The sequence below is a fragment of the Mytilus edulis genome, unplaced genomic scaffold (genome assembly GCF_963676685.1).
Source record: "Mytilus edulis unplaced genomic scaffold, xbMytEdul2.2 SCAFFOLD_1459, whole genome shotgun sequence".
In the NCBI taxonomy this organism is placed as follows: Eukaryota; Metazoa; Mollusca; class Bivalvia; order Mytilida; family Mytilidae; genus Mytilus; species Mytilus edulis.
In genome coordinates this window covers 1-20,024 of record NW_027267852.1, presented here as the reverse complement: position 1 = coordinate 20,024, position 20,024 = coordinate 1, and the positions used below count along the sequence as shown (strand labels likewise).

General features: G+C 32.3%; 1 long non-coding RNA gene across 1 annotated transcript; it reads right to left on the bottom strand.

Annotated features, from left to right (window-relative positions):
* Positions 1-7,592: 7,592 nt before the first annotated feature.
* Positions 7,593-18,720, bottom strand: LOC139506097 (uncharacterized). The gene is made up of 5 exons (XR_011659909.1): positions 17,088-18,720; positions 16,383-16,527; positions 13,550-13,615; positions 10,712-10,844; positions 7,593-9,956 (listed from the first exon to the last, which is right to left on the bottom strand). It is a non-coding gene; the product is annotated as an uncharacterized lncRNA (long non-coding RNA).
* Positions 18,721-20,024: the final 1,304 nt, after the last annotated feature.

Sequence of the window (20,024 nt, the reverse complement as noted above, 5' to 3'; positions counted from 1 at the left end):
GGAGGAAAAGAAAGCAAACAAGAGAGACAATTGCTTCAACAGGATTGTACTGTCATAATCAAAGTCACATTTCCTGTTTACACAAAGAATTGAGTGTAATATAACGCCTGAATTGGACTTGGTATTGTATCTTAGCATATGTGAAAGGATTTTTTATTAAATGATAACTTTACTATATTAACCAAGTAAAACTAGATCAGGATACTTTCTGTGTGAATTATATGGGTTTCTAAGAAATGGTCTACACGTATACATGTATGTATTGTCTGTGATTCTTAGATATATTCAGTATGTTATGTCTGGTTCCAAGATCTAGTCTAAATGTTTTTTCCAATATTCAAACATACGGTGTGTATGCTGTTTCTGTGGTTATTAGATACAGTCCATGCAATATGTTATGGTTTTAAATTATGATAAATGACCATACGTTTATCATGTTACAGGATATTTTTTTCTGAAATGTAAAGTTTATATTTCAAAGGTAGGACGACCTGGATGCTACGATTTTTTTTTCTGTCAAATGTCCATGTCCTCAACCTCATTTTAATGGTTCAGCATCTGCTTAAAGAATAAAATAAATGTTTGTCATTTAAATTTATTATATACTATGAGTAATAGGATAACTATATTTGGTATATTGGTTCCTGGCAATGTATACATTTCAGTTAGACGGGGTTCTTCTGACCTTCACCTCATTTTATGTTAAAAGTTATGTGATTAGATCCATTTCTAAAATACTGGAAGTAGTAGGTCAACTATATGTTGTATATGTAATGATTGAAAGGGGTATATATCAGTCTGGCAGGTTTTATCTAACCTTGATCTGATTTCCATGATTCATGAGTGCCCGACAGAATTTATCTGAAATGTGAATTGTCTGTGATACTTGTAGTGAAACCTTAATCTATAAAACTCATAAAATCAATGGTCAGTAAAAGAGGGACGAAAGATACCAAAGGAACAGTCAAACTCCTAAATCGAAAAATAAAGCAGGTGGGACATTTCAGTGTGTTCACTCTTGTGTGTTTTTAGAAGTCAAATATGATTTTTCTGCCTAATATGTACTTTTACGTTATCTATACAAGCAGATAATAAAAGGAGTTAGTCTAATTTAGATGTAAGGCAAATGTACATGAGACCATTAGTAAAATATATATAATGAAATATATAAGGCATGTTTATGAGACAATGAGGTAACTATAGATGGTAAAATATATAAGGCAAATGAGGTTCCAAGAAACAGTCTATAAGTATTGTATATGGTTCCTAGATGCAGTCTGTAAGTATTGTCTGTGGTTCTTATATGTAGTCTGTGGTTCTTAGATATAGTCTGTAAGTATTGTCTGTGGTTCTTAGATGTAGTCTGTAAGTATTGTCTGGTTCTTGGATATAGTCTGTAAGTATTGTCTGTGGTTCTTAGATGTAGTCTGTAAGTATTGTCTGGTTCTTAGATTTAGTCTCTAAGTATTGTCTGTGGTTCTTAGATACAGTCTGTAAGTATTGTCTGTGGTTCTTAGATATAGTCTGTAAGTATTATCTGGTTCTTAGATGTTGTCTGAAAGTATTGTCCGTGGTTCTTAGATACAGTCTGTAAGTATTGTCTGTGGTTCTTAGATGTAGTCTGTAAGTATTGTCTGTGGTTCTTAGATATAGTCTGTAAGTATTGTCTGTGATTCTTAGATACAGTCTGTAAGTATTGTCTGTGGTTCTTAGATGTAGTCTGTAAGTATTGTCTGTGGTTCTTAGATATAGTCTGTAAGTATTGTCTGTGATTCTTAGATACAGTCTGTAAGTATTGTCTGTGGTTCTTAGATGTAGTCTGTAAGTATTGTCTGTGGTTCTTATATGTAGTCTGGAAATATTGTCTGTGGTTCTTAGATACAGTCTGTAAGTATTGTCTGTGGTTCTTAGATGTAGTCTGTAAGTATTGTCTGTGGTTCTTAGATACAGTCTGTAAGTATTGTCTGTGGTTCTTAGACACAGTCTGTAAGTATTGTCTGTGGTTCTTATATGTAGTCTGTGGTTCTTAGATATAGTCTGTAAGTATTGTCTGTGGTTCTTAGATGTAGTCTGTAAGTATTGTCTGTGGTTCTTAGATGCAGTCTGTAAGTATTGTCTGTGGTTCTTAGATATAGTCTGTATATATTGTCTGTGGTTCTTAGATACAGAGGCTATAAGTATTGTCTGTGGTTCTAAGATACAGTCTGTAAGTATTGTCTGTGGTTCTTAGATACAGTCTGTAAGTATTGTCTGTGGTTCTTAGATATAGTCTGTATATATTGTCTGTGGTTCTTAGATACAGAGGCTATAAGTATTGTCTGTGGTTCTAAGATACAGTCTGTAAGTATTGTCTGTGGTTCTTATATATAGTCTGTATATATTGTCTGTGGTTCTTAGATACAGAGGCTATAAGTATTGTCTGTGGTTCTAAGATACAGTCTGTAAGTATTGTCTGTGGTTCTTAGATGTAGTATGTAAGTATTGTCTGTGGTTCTTAGATACAGTCTAAGTATTGTCTGTGGTTCTTAGATGTAGTCTGTAAGTATTGTCTGTGGTTCTTAGATGCAGTCTGTAAGTATTGTCTGTGGTTCTTAGATATAGTCTGTATATATTGTCTGTGGTTCTTAGATACAGAGGCTATAAGTATTGTCTGTGGTTCTAAGATACAGTCTGTAAGTATTGTCTGTGGTTCTTAGATACAGTCTGTAAGTATTGTCTGTGGTTCTTAGATATAGTCTGTATATATTGTCTGTGGTTCTTAGATACAGAGGCTATAAGTATTGTCTGTGGTTCTAAGATACAGTCTGTAAGTATTGTCTGTGGTTCTTATATATAGTCTGTATATATTGTCTGTGGTTCTTAGATACAGAGGCTATAAGTATTGTCTGTGGTTCTAAGATACAGTCTGTAAGTATTGTCTGTGGTTCTTAGATGTAGTATGTAAGTATTGTCTGTGGTTCTTAGATACAGTCTAAGTATTGTCTGTGGTTCTTAGATGTAGTCTGTAAGTATTGTCTGTGGTTCTTAGATGCAGTCTGTAAGTATTGTCTGTGGTTCTTAGATATAGTCTGTATATATTGTCTGTGGTTCTTAGATACAGAGGCTATAAGTATTGTCTGTGGTTCTAAGATACAGTCTGTAAGTATTGTCTGTGGTTCTTAGATACAGTCTGTAAGTATTGTCTGTGGTTCTTAGATATAGTCTGTATATATTGTCTGTGGTTCTTAGATACAGAGGCTATAAGTATTGTCTGTGGTTCTAAGATACAGTCTGTAAGTATTGTCTGTGGTTCTTAGATGTAGTATGTAAGTATTATCTGTGGTTCTTAGATACAGTCTAAGTATTGTCTGTGGTTCTTAGATATAGTCTGTAAGTATTGTCTGTGGTTCTTAGATGTAGTCTGTAAGTATTGTCTGGTTCTTAGATTTAGTCTCTAAGTATTGTCTGTGGTTCTTAGATACAGTCTGTAAGTATTGTCTGTGGTTCTTAGATATAGTCTGTAAGTATTGTCTGTGGTTATTAGATATAGTCTGTTAGTATTATCTGTGGTTCTTAGATACAGTCTGTAAGTATTGTCTGTGGTTCTTATATAGTCTATAAGTATTGTCTGTGGTTCTTAGATGTAGTCTGTAAAGTATTGTGTGTTGTTCTGAGATACAGTCTGTAAGTATAGGCTGTGGGTCTTAAAGTATAGTCTGTTGTTCTTAGATAGTTTGTAAGTATTGTCTGTGGCTCTTATATACAGTCGAAGTATTATCTGGTTCTTAGATGTCTGTAAGCATTGTCCGTGGTTCTTAGATACAGTCTGTAAGTATTGTCTGTGGTTCTTAGATATAGTCTTTAAGTATAGCCTGTTGTTTTTACGTACAGTATGTAAGTATAGTCTGTTCTAACGTACAGTCTGTAAGTATTGTCTGGTTCTTATATATACAGCCTGTAAATTTTGTCTGCGGTTCATAGGTGTAAACATAATGGTTCTTAAACACAATTTATATGCATGAATGAAATATTTGCCACTGGATTTAAATAGTTTATTGAACGGACAGAGACTAGCGGTAGAATAACCTAACTATTGTAATCATCGATAATATGATTCGTCCTGAACATGAATGAAATATTTGTCACTGGACGTAAAACAAACATCAATCAATCAATCTAGCTTTAACTAGAAGATGAATGCTCTATATAACGTTCATACACCTATGAGACAGAGTAATTAGATGGATATAGACCCTACAACGATAAGATACCAATGAGACAAAGTTATACAAAATGCATAAACACTATAACAACGTTTATACACGAATGCAACAGAGTTATTCGATGGATATAGACCCTATACAACGAGACAGAGTTAATCGATGGATATGAACCCTATATAACATTCATACACTAATGAGACAGAGTTATTCGATGGGTATGGACCCTATATAACGTTCATACACTGATGAGACAAAGTTATTCGATGGGTGTAGACCCTATATAACGTTCATACACTGATGAGACAAAGTTATTCGATGGGTATGAACCCTATATAACGTTCATACACTAATGAGACAGAGTTTTTCGATGGGTATGAACCCTATATAACGTTCATACACTAATGAGACAGAGTTTTTCGATGAGTGTGGACCCTATATAACATGCATACACTAATGAGGCAGAGTTGTTCGATGGGTATGAACCCTATATAAAGTTCATACACTAATGAGACAGAGTTATTCGATGGGTATGAACCCTATATAACGTTCATACACTAATGAGACAGAGTTTTTCGATGGGTATGAACCCTATATAATGTTCATACACTAATGAGGCAGAGTTGTTCGATGGGTATGAACCCTATATAACGTTCATACACTAATGAGACAGAGTTTTTCGATGGGTATGGACCCTATATAACGTTCATACACTAATGAGACAGAGTTTTTCGATGGGTATGAACCCTATATAACGTTCATACAGTTATGAGACAGAGTTGTTCGATTGGTGTAGACCCTATATAACGTTCATACACTAATGATACAGAGTTATTCGATGGGTATGAACCCTATATAACGTTCATACACTAATGAGACAGAGTTTTTCGATGGGTGTAGACCCTATATAACGTTCATACACTGATGAGACAAAGTTATTCGATGGGTATGAACCCTATATAACGTTCATACACTAATGAGACAGAGTTATTCGATGGGTATGAACCTTATATAACGTTCATACACTAATGAGACAGAGTTATTCGATGGGTATGAACCTTATATAACGTTCATACACTAATGAGACAGAGTTTTTCGATGGGTATGGACCCTATATAACGTTCATACACTAATGAGACAGAGTTTTTCGATGGGTATGGACCCTATATAACGTTCATACACTAATTAGACGGAGTTTTTCGATGAGTGTGGACCCTATATAACATGCATACACTAATGAGACAGAGTTGTTCGATGGGTGTAGACCCTATATAACGTTCATACACTAATGAGACAGAGTTGTTCGATGGGTATGGACCCTATATAATTTTCATACACTGATGAGACAAAGTTATTCGATGGGTATGAACCCTATATAAAGTTCATACACTAATGAGACAGAGTTATTCGATGGGTATGAACCTTATATAACGTTCATACACTAATGAGACAAAGTTATTCGATGGGTATGAACCCTATATAACGTTCATACACTAACGAGACAGAGTTATTCGATTGGTATGAACCCTATATAACGTTTATACACTAATGAGATAGAGTTTTTCGATGGGTATGAACCCTATATAACCGGTTCATACGTCATTGAGACAGAGTTTTTGATGGGTTTGGACCCTATTTTACGTTCATACACTAATGAAACAGAGTTGTTCGATGGGTATGAACCCTATATAACGTGCATGCACTAATAAGACAGAGTTTTTCGATGGGTATGGACCCTATATAACGTTCATACACTTATGAGACAGAGTTGTTCGATGGGTGTAGACCCTATATACACCAATGAGACAACGTTATTCGATGGGTATATAGCCTACACAATAGTCACACACCAATGAAACAGAATTATTTGATGGATATATACCTTATACAACGTGCATACACAAATTAAACAAACATTTAATGATCATACACCTATGAGACAAAGTTATTCGATGGGTTTAGACCCTATTCAACGTTGATACCCAATTGAGACAAAATTATTTGATGAGTCTAAAATTTATACAACGTTCATATACCAATGATACAAAGTTATTCGATGGGTATAAACCCTATACAACGTGCATACACCAAGTTATTCGATGGGTATAGACCCTATGCAACGTGCATACACTAATGAGACACAGCCAGATATTCGATGGGTATATACCCTATGTAACGATCATACGCCAATTAGACAAAGGTATATGCCATTTAACGATGATACACCAATGAGACAGTTATTCGATGGGTATAAACACAATACAACTTTGACAACCCGTTGAGACAAAGTTATTCGATGGGTATTAACCCTACTTAACGTTCATATACCAATGAGACAGGGTTACTCAATGGGTATATACCTATATAACGTTCATACACCAACGAGCCATTATAATCCTGGTATTTTTAATAACTTTTATACAACGTTGATACACAATTGAGACAAAGTTATTCGATGAGTCTAAAACTTATACAAAGTTCATATACCAATGATTATTCAATGGGTATATACCTATACATAGTTCTTACACCAACGAGCTAGACGTAGTTATTTGATGGGTGCAAATCCTTTTAACGTTCATATGCCAATGCAACACTAGTATATATACCCTAAATAACGTGCATATACAAATGTGAGAGTTATTCAATGGGTATATACCCTATACAACGGTCATACACCAAAGGAGAGTTGTCTTATTGTAACGATTGTTCATTGTTGAAGGTCAGATTACCCATAATTTCTTAAATCCATGATCTCTGTTGGAGTTTACTTATTGTAACGATTGTTTATTGTTGAAGATCAAATTACCCACAATAGCTTAAATCCATGATTACTGTTGGAGAGTTGTCTTATGTAACAATTGTTCATTGTTGAAGGTCAGATTACCCATAATTTCTTAAATCCATGATCTCTGTTCGAGTTTTCTTATTGTAACGATTGTTTATTGTTGAAGGTCAGATTACCAATAGTTGCTTAAATCCATGACCACTGTTGGATCAAGGTCATATAACACAAACCATAGTTCCACACATCAGATCTGATAGTTGATAAAACATCTGAGAAACTGAATTACCGGCAAGTATGAAAATTAATCATTGACCAATAAAACCATAAAAAAGAGGTCAATGACAGGTAAACCATAATGTACAGCCTGCAATCGAATAATCATTCCATACATCCATACATCAAATACTGTTGTCTTACTGCTTACAGCGTTCAAGAAAAAAATGTGGTCAAGTTCATGTAGCTTTCAGACTGACTTGTAATCATTTGATACACCAACTTAATATGATAGACAGACAAACGGTGTGCAAACCTATAGTCCCCTTTTGACTGCCTAACTAAGAGCCTAATAACTTGCATATAATTCTGAGTTCAAAGTAGTTATAACATTTTTTGGTACAAACTTTATTTCATTCAATGTCATTTCAGTCAACATGAGCCACAAACATTACAATTAATAAATCAGTTAATGTTCTTATTGCATCTATGCTAATAAGCAAAAAAAGTTTGTGAGGGCTATTCCATTTAATTGTATGTGGGAGGGTAGGTAGGGACTTTCAAAATATCCCTACAACCAAGAACAATTTTTTAGATAATTCTTCATAATGCTAATAGACGCATACTGAATAACGACCCATGACCCAAGTTCAATAACTAAACTTCCCTCCCGGATACATTTTAATGGAATAACCCTCACAAAGAACATACAACCTTAAAAAAAAGAAATCATTTTATACGTGTGATATTGTTATGAAGACATACAATTAAAATGTTTTACTAATATATTTCAATTTTTTTTCAACATTTAATGTATTTGTGACATCATCAATGTAGGTGGATTTTGTGAAAACATTATTTTTTTCATAATTTGGCTAAAGAGCTAGGGCCATTTTCCCTAGAGTTCTTTTCATTGGATAAGATAGGTAAATCATGTTTTAAATAACCCGATAGATGCTAATCATAGTACTTGAAAATAGGTCACATCATCTATTTTCATACCTTGAACAGGTATTCCTACAAAAAACAAGGCCAAGACTATTGATTTTTTTTATATTGATTTTGTTTAATTGTCAACACCCTTTATGCCCATATGGTACCATACCACATGACTTGTCAAGAAGCCAAATAATATCAAACAAATTCAAATGGGATGCTGTTTTTCTCATTCTGAATATATGTATATCTGTATTTGTCCTGCTCTTTAAGGTTTTATCGGCTATAAGACAAGATAAGATATATTTTAGCTGGACAACATCTTACTTAAATACATTAGTTGGCCATTGAACACCTTGTGTTACAAACTCATGTAATATGGCCTTGTCTGGCATTTTAACAAACGGGCTCTTCGTTGTATTACAGATGCAACAGCTTCTTGATGTTTTACCTACAATCACGATTTGTAGTGTAATTGATTTGTTCTGTGGTGTTGTTTTATTTTCTGATGACTTAGGTAGCAGTGCAGGAACAGTGGTAAAAGCGTCTACACAGTTGGTAAATTGGCAACAAAATTGCTGTTAACTGCATTTGTCACATATACAAAAGTAATACCATGTTTAAAAAAGGTTTCAAAAATTGTTTGCGTTATTTTCAAACTTATTTACAATTAGTCCAGTCAAACTAAGATTTAGCCCCAAACTAATTGCAACAGAAAATGTTTTAGTTCTAATCTATAGCATTATGCCCTTAATATACACAGAAAAAAGTCCCATAAAATCTAACTTGAGGAAAACTCAAAATCAGCAAAGGGGGAGATAACTCCACAAAAATGTCTTTTTTGGTCAGTTTTTGGTTGATTTTCTTTAAATTTATGTAAAGTATGAAACTTTGATGGGTTATAAGTTGGTTTTTTAACTAAATCATATAATCTTCTGCTCATGAAATGTACAAAACCAAAGTGTTGTGGGTAGTTTTATTTTTTGTGTGCATTTTTCATTGAAGAAATTGCAAATTAGAAGCTTTGTGACCATTTTGAAAAAAATAATGTAAAAATTTGAAATTATCTATATCTGTATATTATATTTTTCAGCATCTTACTTGTCTAAAGAAACTTTAAACCACTAAAAAAAGAATACATGCTTAATTATTTTCATTAAATTTGAGATTCTTTTCCTTGACATGTTGAAAAATTTAATAAATGGTCAACTAATGAATTACGAAATCTAGATTATAGCTTGATAAAAGATATGAAAACACCTTTAGAATTGTTTTTTATACTCTAAAGACTGCTAAAAAAAACCCAAGAATCAATACATTCTGATGAATATAAGCGGCAAAGTTATTATTATTATTTTGTGTCAATTTTTATTGATATTTCTGCCATTTTTGCAAGAGTTATATCCCTTTACAATGCAAATCTCCATAGGAATTTTATATGGTGATTTTTTTAGTCTTCCTCCAGTAAGATTTTATGAGACTTTGTTCTGTGCATATTTGGGGTATAATGCTAAAGATTAAACCTTAAAAATCTTCTGTTGCAATTACTTTCAGGTTAGGGTCAAATTTATGCTAGATTGACTGGACTAAAATAGCCTTTTTTTAGTTATGTGTATATGCACCCCCTAATGTGGTTAGATATTTGTTATTTAAGCTTCCTCTAATGAATAAATTTTACAAGATATATTTGTTTATATGGCAGACATAATAATGACAGTCAAAATTTGGTGGTCATATACAAAAGAAATATTAAGTGCATTTCAAATATTAAATTCCTGCATATCTGTATCTTTCCTCTATCAATTTTCTTCTTAAATGACCTGAAAATAAAATTATTGTTTCATGGCTATTATAACATTTTTAATAAATAAAATGCAAAACAACCTGTTAGTGCTAAAATTGAGTTTTTCAATTTGAATTATCAATCTATTTTAAGGTCAAGGAACAGTAAATGGGCTATAGCACCACTGTCCCAGATTAGGGGAGGGATTGGATCCCTCTAACATGTTTCACCCCTCCACATTCTCTATATATGTGCCTGTCCCAAGTCAGGAACCTGTAATTCAGTGGATTTCATTTGTTTATGTGTTACATATTTGTTTTTTGTTCATTTTTTGTACATAAATTAGGCCGTTAGTTTTCTCGTTTGAATTGTTTTACATTGTCATTTTGGGGCCTTTTATAGCTGATTATGTGGTATGTGCTTTGCTCATTGTTGAAGGCCATACACTGACCTGTAGTTGTTAATTTCTGTGTCATTTTGGTCTCTTGCGGAGAGTTGTTTCATTGGCAATCATTATAACCACATCTTCTTTTTTATATGTTGCAGATTTTGATTGTACAAACGAAGTCCGTGACCTTATATTTATTTTGCAACATCAAAACGGAAATTTATGTACCAACAACATATAGTTTTAAAAAAAAAACTATGGAGAAGAATCAGAGATTTGATGAATTTTAAGCCAGATTTTGGAAGGTTTTTGCCGATTTTAAGGGCTTTCTATACAAATGTTCACTCATTTTGAAAGATTTCAATCAGTAATATTTCAAATGATAAATAAGATAAATGCATTACTTGTTAGGTTTTCACAAGTTCATAGAGCCAGAGTTGTATATATGCAAAATTTGACTGAAATCTGTGACATAGCCCATTTACTGTAACTTGACCTTAATAAAGATCACATCTCTCCTCTGACTATAGAATCCATCTGCAATAGATAGTTAAATTTGCAAAAACTTATCTATGAAGAGTATATAAAAATAATGTTAGCTACAGATGGTAAAATGTAAAAATCAGAATGAAAATGGGGATTTTTTGTGAAGAGACAACAACCCGACCAAAGAGCAGAAAGCAGCCAAAGGCCACCAATGGGTCTTCAATACAACAAGAAAATCCCGCGCCCTGAAGCCTGCTTTTAATAGCTGGTCCCTAAACAAAAATATGTACTAGTTCAGTGATGATGGATGTCATACTAAACTCTACATTTGTTTTCGTTTCAATAATGAAATTTCATGTCATATCCAGAAAGAGCAGGTAGGCATTTCAATGTGTGGTTTATCATTAACATCTACATCATTAGGTCTCTGGTGGAGAATTGTCTCATTGGCAAACTTAACACCACATCTTTTCTTTTTTATACGTTTGTATGTAACATACACATAGAACAAGGGTAAAACCTGGATTGGAGTAATATAGACTATATCACAGGATTTTTTTGTGTTTATCAACTTGAAATAGATATTTTTTTATATTAAAACATTAAGGGCTGCTCCAGAAAAAACTTTATTCCCCAAGAAAACATTAAGGACAGTTCCAGAAAATACTATGTTCCCCAGGGAAGGTAATTAATTTTTTTTTATGTGGGTGGTTGTATTATGCATTATACTTTCATATATTAAAATAAAAACTTTAATATGTATGAGATATCATTACATTCTAGATTATATTACAATTTCAAAATATATGTGATAATTAAAATTTTATGCTTTAACAAAATTAAAAACAAAGGTCAAATGTTAAAAATAGTGTTGTCTCGTACCAGTAGTAATCTAAAAAATCTGTAAAATTTAACAATTTTTTGATTGCTGTAGTTAATTTAGTATAATACGAAAAAATATTTTGTTTTATTTTGTGAACAAGAATATTGTCAACGTAAGAAAACTTTCTTTTAAAAGGGATAACACATATTATATGCGATGCAACAAAAACACACCAGACCACACGATATTTTTTACTTTGATTGATATTTAAATTCATGGTTTCCCTATACCTATGAAATCAACAAAGAAACTAAAAAAATGTGAGGTTGTCAGGTGTAGGGCCTGTCTTGCATAAGTTAGTGATTCACATAAACACATACCTAATTCTGTCCCAAACATAGAGAAACATTTAATAGTTTCAGGTTTCATAAATTTTGACACCAGAAACTAGACCATTTTTTATATTTAAATTTTCTCTACATCTATACAGGTGTCATATGTGAAGCAGGACCTGCCTACCCTTCTAGATCACCTCCAGTTTGTAATAGGGTCGGTCTTTAGTGTAACATGTTTTACACAATTGGTTGTCTGTTGGTCTTTTAAAAATTTTTCTATGGTAAGCTTCTCTTCTATTATAGCTTTTGTTATAATAAGGGGGCTAGTGGGTCTAAATCATTTTTTTTTAAATATAGGATTTCGCTTTTCTTTCCCATAAATAAACTTTATCCTATTCTTAAAAGAAAAATTAAACAAAAATATGGGGTCACCGTTCATTTGAGCTCACAATCGTCATTTGAAAGAAGAACGTATTTCTGTTAATTTAAGTACTTTTTTTCTGTTGAACTAATAGGAGAAAAAAAAGTAAAATCAAAATAAAAAAAGAACTAAATTACTGAAATTGCTTAAATTTTTCAATAGTTTAGTTTAAGTACAGTTCATTTGAAAACAATAATAAAAAAATATAGGTCACCGGTGGATGAGATAAAAAAGTTATTTCAATTTTTATGCAAAAAATGGCATTTTTTTCACCAAAGGATGATAATTTGGAGCATTTTCAATGATATAAACATTTTAAAAAGTCTTCTGGGGCCAAAACGAATTGTTTTTTTGGTTGATTTTTTAACCATATCATAAAGTAACACTAAGTGTAATAAATAAAATTTGAAATGAAAAAGCAAATGTTTCAATTTTTGCTGATTTTTTTCTTAAGCCACCTTAAGGTGGTACCCAACACTTTCACTAAAATTAATTTGGCTCGTTCAATTTTCATAAAATTTTGACAATGTATTTACTTTGACCCTTCAACAAAAACATAAAAATTTCAAAAATTTTGAACCAACCGTTTTGTTAGGAAAATTACACTGGTTATATAGCAGTTTGACAAACACCAATTTTAATCATTGAGAATCTTAATTATTCCCTTTACAACACAACGTAATTAAAACATTTAGCTGACCTTACAGAGTTATCTCCCTGTAGTGTTAGGTACCACCTTAAGGGGAAAATGCAATAAAAAAAACAAAAACAAATGGTTAAAATCTATTTTTATGTTCAATATCTCCTAAATACTTCTGCAATTTCCATAATTTCTCTATCTATAGCATTTTTAAGACAATAAAAAAAACTTGAATTTGCCCTTCTGTACTATTTACAACCATGCATGGCAATTATGATGGTTGGCATGTCAGGTCCTGGGACTAGATACCCTACTGATGGTTGTGGACAAGCTTGGTTATATTTGGCTCAGTAGTTTCAGATAAGATTTTTGTAAAAGTTAACAGACAATTACGACGGACTTCAAGTGATGAGAAATACTCCCTTGACCCTTTGGGTCAGATGAGCTAAAAATGGCACGAATTGATACATCTATCAGCCAACACAAATAGCCAATGAAAACATTTGTATGAATTAAACACGTTACTATAGATATTACCATTTGAAGAAAATCCAAGCAACACTGCCAGTCTTTAATGCATGTTTTGCTTGTCTAAATTTTCACCTAAAAATAACAAAGAAACAATAACATGATAGCAAATTAATTAAAGTTGATAAAGAAAGAGAAAAATAAAAAGTAATAAATGTGTATTTTTTTAATTAATTCAGTCAGTTTCCAATGGGAAAATCTATGCAAGAATGTAAGCCAAAGGGGAGATTTTTTGTTACATATTGTTAATATTTCTTGGTTAAGTGCTCACAAGTTATCTCAAATTAGAATATTTAATATGTGCCTGTCCCAAATCTGGAACCAGGAGCCTGAAATTGAGTGGTTGGTTTCCATTAAAATTGTTTTCAATTTATTTGGTCCTAAATCTAGCCATTATTTTTTCTGATTTGGTCTTTTATACTCATGGTTGAAGGCATTACTTATTTTCCCTTCTACCCAAAATCAATTGTGACTAGTTGTCACATTGGTAATCATACCACATCTCCATCTTTTCAAACCTCTTTAGAAGCTCCTGTACATGTATGAAGTCTGCCTCATATGAAAAAAAGAACAAATATGAGTACGTCAAATGTATATGTTGATCATATGTTGTTTTCCGAGCACAGAAATTTAGAAACGATCCAGGTAAAATTATTGATCCTTTAAATAAACTTATTTGAAACAGTTACCAAATCAACACTGTAATTAGGTCTTTAAATTTTGTTTTTATTGGTATAATATTGATTTTTTATTATTTAATTAAAATCGAACTTAATATTATAGTTATATACATATGAACATTTATGGATCTTACAATCTGTCAATACCTGTATCTTGGCATTGCACAAGTTCATGTTTTTTCTCTGAATTACTTTATGACACCTGTTTACTAAATCCAGTAGATGGTGCATTTGTATTGATTGACAAATCAGTCTTAGATGCAGGATTCTTTTTATAAGTTGTTATTGGCTTTGAACTAGCTGTCAGTAACTGTGAATATTTGTTTTTCGTTCATTTTTTTGTACATTAATTAGGCTGTTTTTTTTTCTATTTTTATGTTGGGATGTACCAGTACCCATACATGTCAATTTTCTGTTTTTTGTTAGATGTATTTCTATTTGTATCCTTGAGCTGAGTTAAAAAAAATTCAACTGATTTTCATAGTTTGTTGTTATGTTGTATTGTTACACCACTTTTCCAGGTTAGGGGAAGGGTTAGTGCCTTCAAACTAGTTTAACCCTTCACAATCGTATGTGCCTGTCACAAGTCAGGAGCCTGTAGTAGATTTTTGTTGCTGTGACTGTGTTACATATCATTTTTTACATAAATTAAGCCATTACTTTTCTCGTTTGAATTGTTTTACATTTTTTGTTTTGAGGCTTTTTATAGCTGACTATGTGGTGTTGGTTTTGTTCTTTGTTGAAGGCTTACGGTGACATATAGTGGTTAATTCTGTGTCATTTAAAGCCCAACAATATTTTAAAAATTTTGCTTAATATCTTTATTTCAAATTATTTAAATAATTTCTGTACAGTTGTAAGACATAATAGTGTCCATGTGGACAATTTTTCATAGAATTTTGGTATTAAATAATGTCCATTGCCATGAAATATTGTCCCTCAACTGGACAGAATTTTACTGCAAAAGTTATGAAAAAGTGTTCACCTACAGGACAAGTTCTCATAGTAGTCACTATTAAATTGTGTCCTCCAAGGGAAGTAATACAAAGGCCATTAAAAAGTTTTATTACACTTGAATATTAATAAAAATCTGAAGGATTGATTAGAAATTGATTAATATAAATATGTAAACAAAAAATTAAGGATGGAAGTAAATAGAGAGAAATTAAAGTTTTAAGAAATACCCAGCTAATGATAAGAACAAAAAGGAAGAAGAGTGTTAAGTATAAAATCAAATGTGAAGAACTATACTATATTTATTATGAGAAGAAGGCAATAGAAAATATAGAATTTTGGTATTAGACACTGTCCATTTGCCATGGAATGTTGTCCCGTACGTATACAGCATTTTACAGCAACAGTTATGAAATGCCTACAGGACAATTTTTTGTAGTTATTGTTATTTAATTGTGTCCTTCAAGGAAAATAATACTGAACAGCATCTGTCACTTTTTTATTTCAATTTAAATCATCACACATGTATATATATATTAAAAGTATAAATAGGAAGATAAGGAAGATATGAGTGTCAATGAGACAACTCTCTGTCAAGGTAACACTGTATTAAAGTTAAAATATGTCCAGTAATAACAAGGCAATGGACATCATTTAATATTTTGATCATATCAAAACAAGAATGTGTCCTCAGTACACGAATGCCCCACTCGCACTATTATTTTCCATGTTCAGTGGACCGTGAAATTGGGGTAAAAACTTTAATTTGGCATTAAAATTAGAAAGATCATATCAAAGGGAACATGTGTACTAAGTTTGAAGTCGATTGGACTTCAACTTCATCAAAAACTACCTTGACCAAAAACTTTAACCTGGAGCGGGACAGACGGACGAACGGACAGACGGACGGACGAACGGACGCACAGACCAGAAAACATAATGCCCCTCTACTATCGTAGGTGGGGCATAAAAATGTCTGATGGATATAATGTCCTGAAAAAAAGTGTCCACCTGTACAGAATTATAGTATTAAATAATGTTCATGTTCATAGACACTTTTTCATACCCAAGGACATTTTTTCATAGAAAATTGTGTCCAGGACACATCTAAATAAGTAAATATTGTCCATGTATTTACTATGAAATAATGTCCTCTGGACATCATTTCATAGGGGACATTATAACATCCTACACAGTATGTGGTTTACCCTAAAACATCTTCTCATATGTGAACTGTTGGTGTCCTATTGTTATTCTTTGTCAAATTAATCATACAGTGTCATGAAGGTATCACTGCCGGATGGGATAGTATCTTGCTCTTTACTCCATCAAAAACTTTAAGGGCATCTGTACCTAAAAAATAAACATTCATTCATGTATGTGAATAGTTATCTAACTTTCAATAGTTAAGAGGGATTTTTTTCCCAAACCATTACAATATTATCTTTGAAAAAAGCAGTACTAGTACACAATGTACTACTGGAATTTTTTCAGAAACAATCTGTCAACATCTTATTGTGTTTATACGTATATCTCAACTTGTTCGATTTGCTCCTGTATGTATTGTAACAATGTATTTGATTTTAATGAAAAAAAAATTAATCTCTGAATTATTGAAAATTATTACAAAGTTCTTGATATCACAAACAAGTCAAAACATTTTCAAAATGTTATCATCGTACAAGAACATCATTCGTAATTAAAGATCAACATGTAGACATCTTATACTTTCAGGTATTTCACATCCAATATTTTATGGCAATATTCTATACAAAGCACTGAACTTGAACAAGGAGGATCTGAATTAAGGTCATTTCCTGAAAATTTGGAAGCAAGCTAGAGTCCAGATGTAGGTTTTGTTTCCTGTTTGATTTTTTTTATGACCTGAACACCTTTCTTTAATTTCCTTTTACCTCTTTCATATGTAACATGGGCAATAAGGTCTGCCTCTTTTCCTAAACAAAGGCATTTTATCTATAAAAAAAAAAGACATACATTCATCATGCTTTATAGACAGTCCTCAGTAGGGAAAAAGCTATTGAAAATGACATGTAGCAATATTTTTTTTGCAATTCTGGGTCTTGATAATTTATGCATAGCACACCGTGAATTAATTGGCCCACAGTGACACAGTCACATCGAACGTTTATAAAGATAAAACATGGTCCATTGAATTGGAAATGTGCAAATTAAAAGCGGATGCTTATAAAACACTAATAAAATGACAGATTCTAATGAATATATAATACATACTTGTAATTAATGAACAAGAGGCTCTCAACTGTAATTTTTTGCTTAAATCTTCATCAATTATTATTTTTGCTTTTCAAATTAAAAATGCATTTTACCCCTTAGTTTCCTTTTAGCCATAGGGCTGTTTTTTATATGCTAGGAAATAGAACACAAAATTTATACTAGATACTCTAAAGCTCATTCAGCCTAAGTTTGGCGGATTTTAATTCAGCAATTTCAAAGGAGAAGATTTTTTAATATTTAAGAGAACAAATTGTAAATAATAATATTGAGAATGGAATGAAAAAGGCAATTACTCCTTAAGGGTAAATTGAACATTTAGTTCAGAAGACTTATTTGCAGATCTTACTTTGCTTAACATATTTGCTGTTTACAGTTTAATATCTTTATCTATAATAATATTCAAGATAATTGAAAACTGCAAATTTTCCTTAAATGATCAATTCAGGGGCAATAACCTAAAAATCAGTTACCCTGATGATAATTTCAGGGCGGGTAGACCTTGACCTAATGAATTACACTTTAACTCCTTCTCTGATTTGCTCTAAATGCTTTAGTTTTTGAAATAATTAATTATTTAGCCAAAAACTGCATTCTACCCTATATTCTATTTTTAGCCCTGGTGGACATGTTTTTTTCGGGAAAACAGAAAATAAAACATAAACTTTATTGGAGATACCCTAATTATAATTCACCTCAAGTTAGGTTGAAATTTGTTCAGTAATTTCAGCTGAATATTAAGATTATTTAAAGTTAGCAAACTTATTCTAAAAGAATTGGTATTAATATTGATTTTGTTATCAGTAAACTATAGAAAACTAAATATTATTGTTATATATAATATACATATATGCAAATTCATGGATCTACAATCTGTTGATACCTTATCTTAGCATTGCACAAGGTCATGTTTTTCTCCGACTGTTTATGACGTGACATCGTCTTTACACTAAATCCATGTGATGTTGGATGTGTAATGATTGATAATTTAGTCTTAGATGCATGATTTTTTTTTATTAATTGTTAATGGCTTTGAACTAGCTGTCAGTAACCGTGAGTACTCTCAGATCTGTACTTATGGTCTTTTTGTTGTTGGGATGTATAAGTGCCCAGCCACTTTCACTCTGTTTTTGTTAGATATATTTCTATTTGTATCCATCTGATGAGTTAAGCCTTTTTCAACTGATTTTTATAGTTCGATTCAATGTTGTACTATTACACCACTGTCCTATGTTAGGGAGGGTTGGGATCTCGCTAACATGTTTAACCCTGTCACATCATGTATGTATGTGCCTGTCCCATGTTAGGGAGGGTTGGGATCTCGCTAACATGTTTAACCCTGTCACATCATGTATGTATGTGCCTGTCCCATGTCAGGAGCCTGCAATTCAGTGGTTCTTGTTTGTTGTTGTGTTACATATTTGTTTTTCTTTCATTTACTTGTAAATTAATAAGGCCGTTAGTTTTCTCGTTTGAATTGTTTTACATTTGACATTTCTGGGCCTTTTAAAGCTGACTATGCAGTATGGGGTTTGCTCATTGTTGAAGGCTTTATGGTGACCTATAGTTGTTTATTTCTGTGTCATTTGATCTTTTGTGAAGAGTTGTCACATTGGAAATTACACCACATCTTTAATTTTATATGATGAACAAATTGTGCAAAGTTGTCTTTAAAGGGCAATAACTCCTTAAGTGGTCAATTGACAATTTTGGTCTTTTAACTTTGCTAAACATTTTTGCTGTTTACAGTCTTTATCTATAATAATATTCAAGAAAATAACCAAAAACAGCAATTTTTCCAAAATTTACTATATACATGTAGTGGCAGCAACACAACAATTGGTTGTTCCATTCATCTGCAAATTTCAGGATTGATAAATCTTGACCTAATGAACAATTAAATTTTGATAACATATATTTGCTCTAAACGCTTCAGTTTTTGAAACATACATTTTAAGACAAAAACTGCATTTTTACCTATGTTATACAGTGGTGGATCCAGCCATTTTAAAAGGGGGGTTCCAAACCCAGGATAAAAGGGGGGTTCCAGTTACATGTATATGTCCCCATTCAAATGCATTGATCGGCCCAAAAAAAAGGGGGGTTCCAACCCCCAGAACCCCCCCCCTGGATCCGCCAATGTTCTTTTTTTTTTTTAAGCCATGGTGGCCATGTTTTTTTTTACAAAACACAAAATTAAACACTTAGGATCATTTAGAATAAGTTTGCCTGCAACTTGTTCAGTAGTTTCAGAGAAGAAGATTTTGAAGCTAACAAACAAAATGAACAAACTGTGTAAAATGGCTTTTAATTTTCTCGTGTCTTATCGGGGCCTTTTATAGCTGACTATGCGGTATGGGCTTTTGCTCATTGTTGAAGGCCGTACGGTGACCTATAGTTGTTAATGTTTGTGTCATTTTGTCTTTTGTGGATAGTTGTCTCATTGGCAATCATACCACATCTTTCTTTTTTATATTTAAAGGCCAATAACTCCTTAAGGGATACATTCAATTTTGGTCAATATTGACTTAATTGTAGATCTTACTTCGCTGAAATTTTTTGCTGTGAACAGTTAATCGTTATCTATAACATGTATA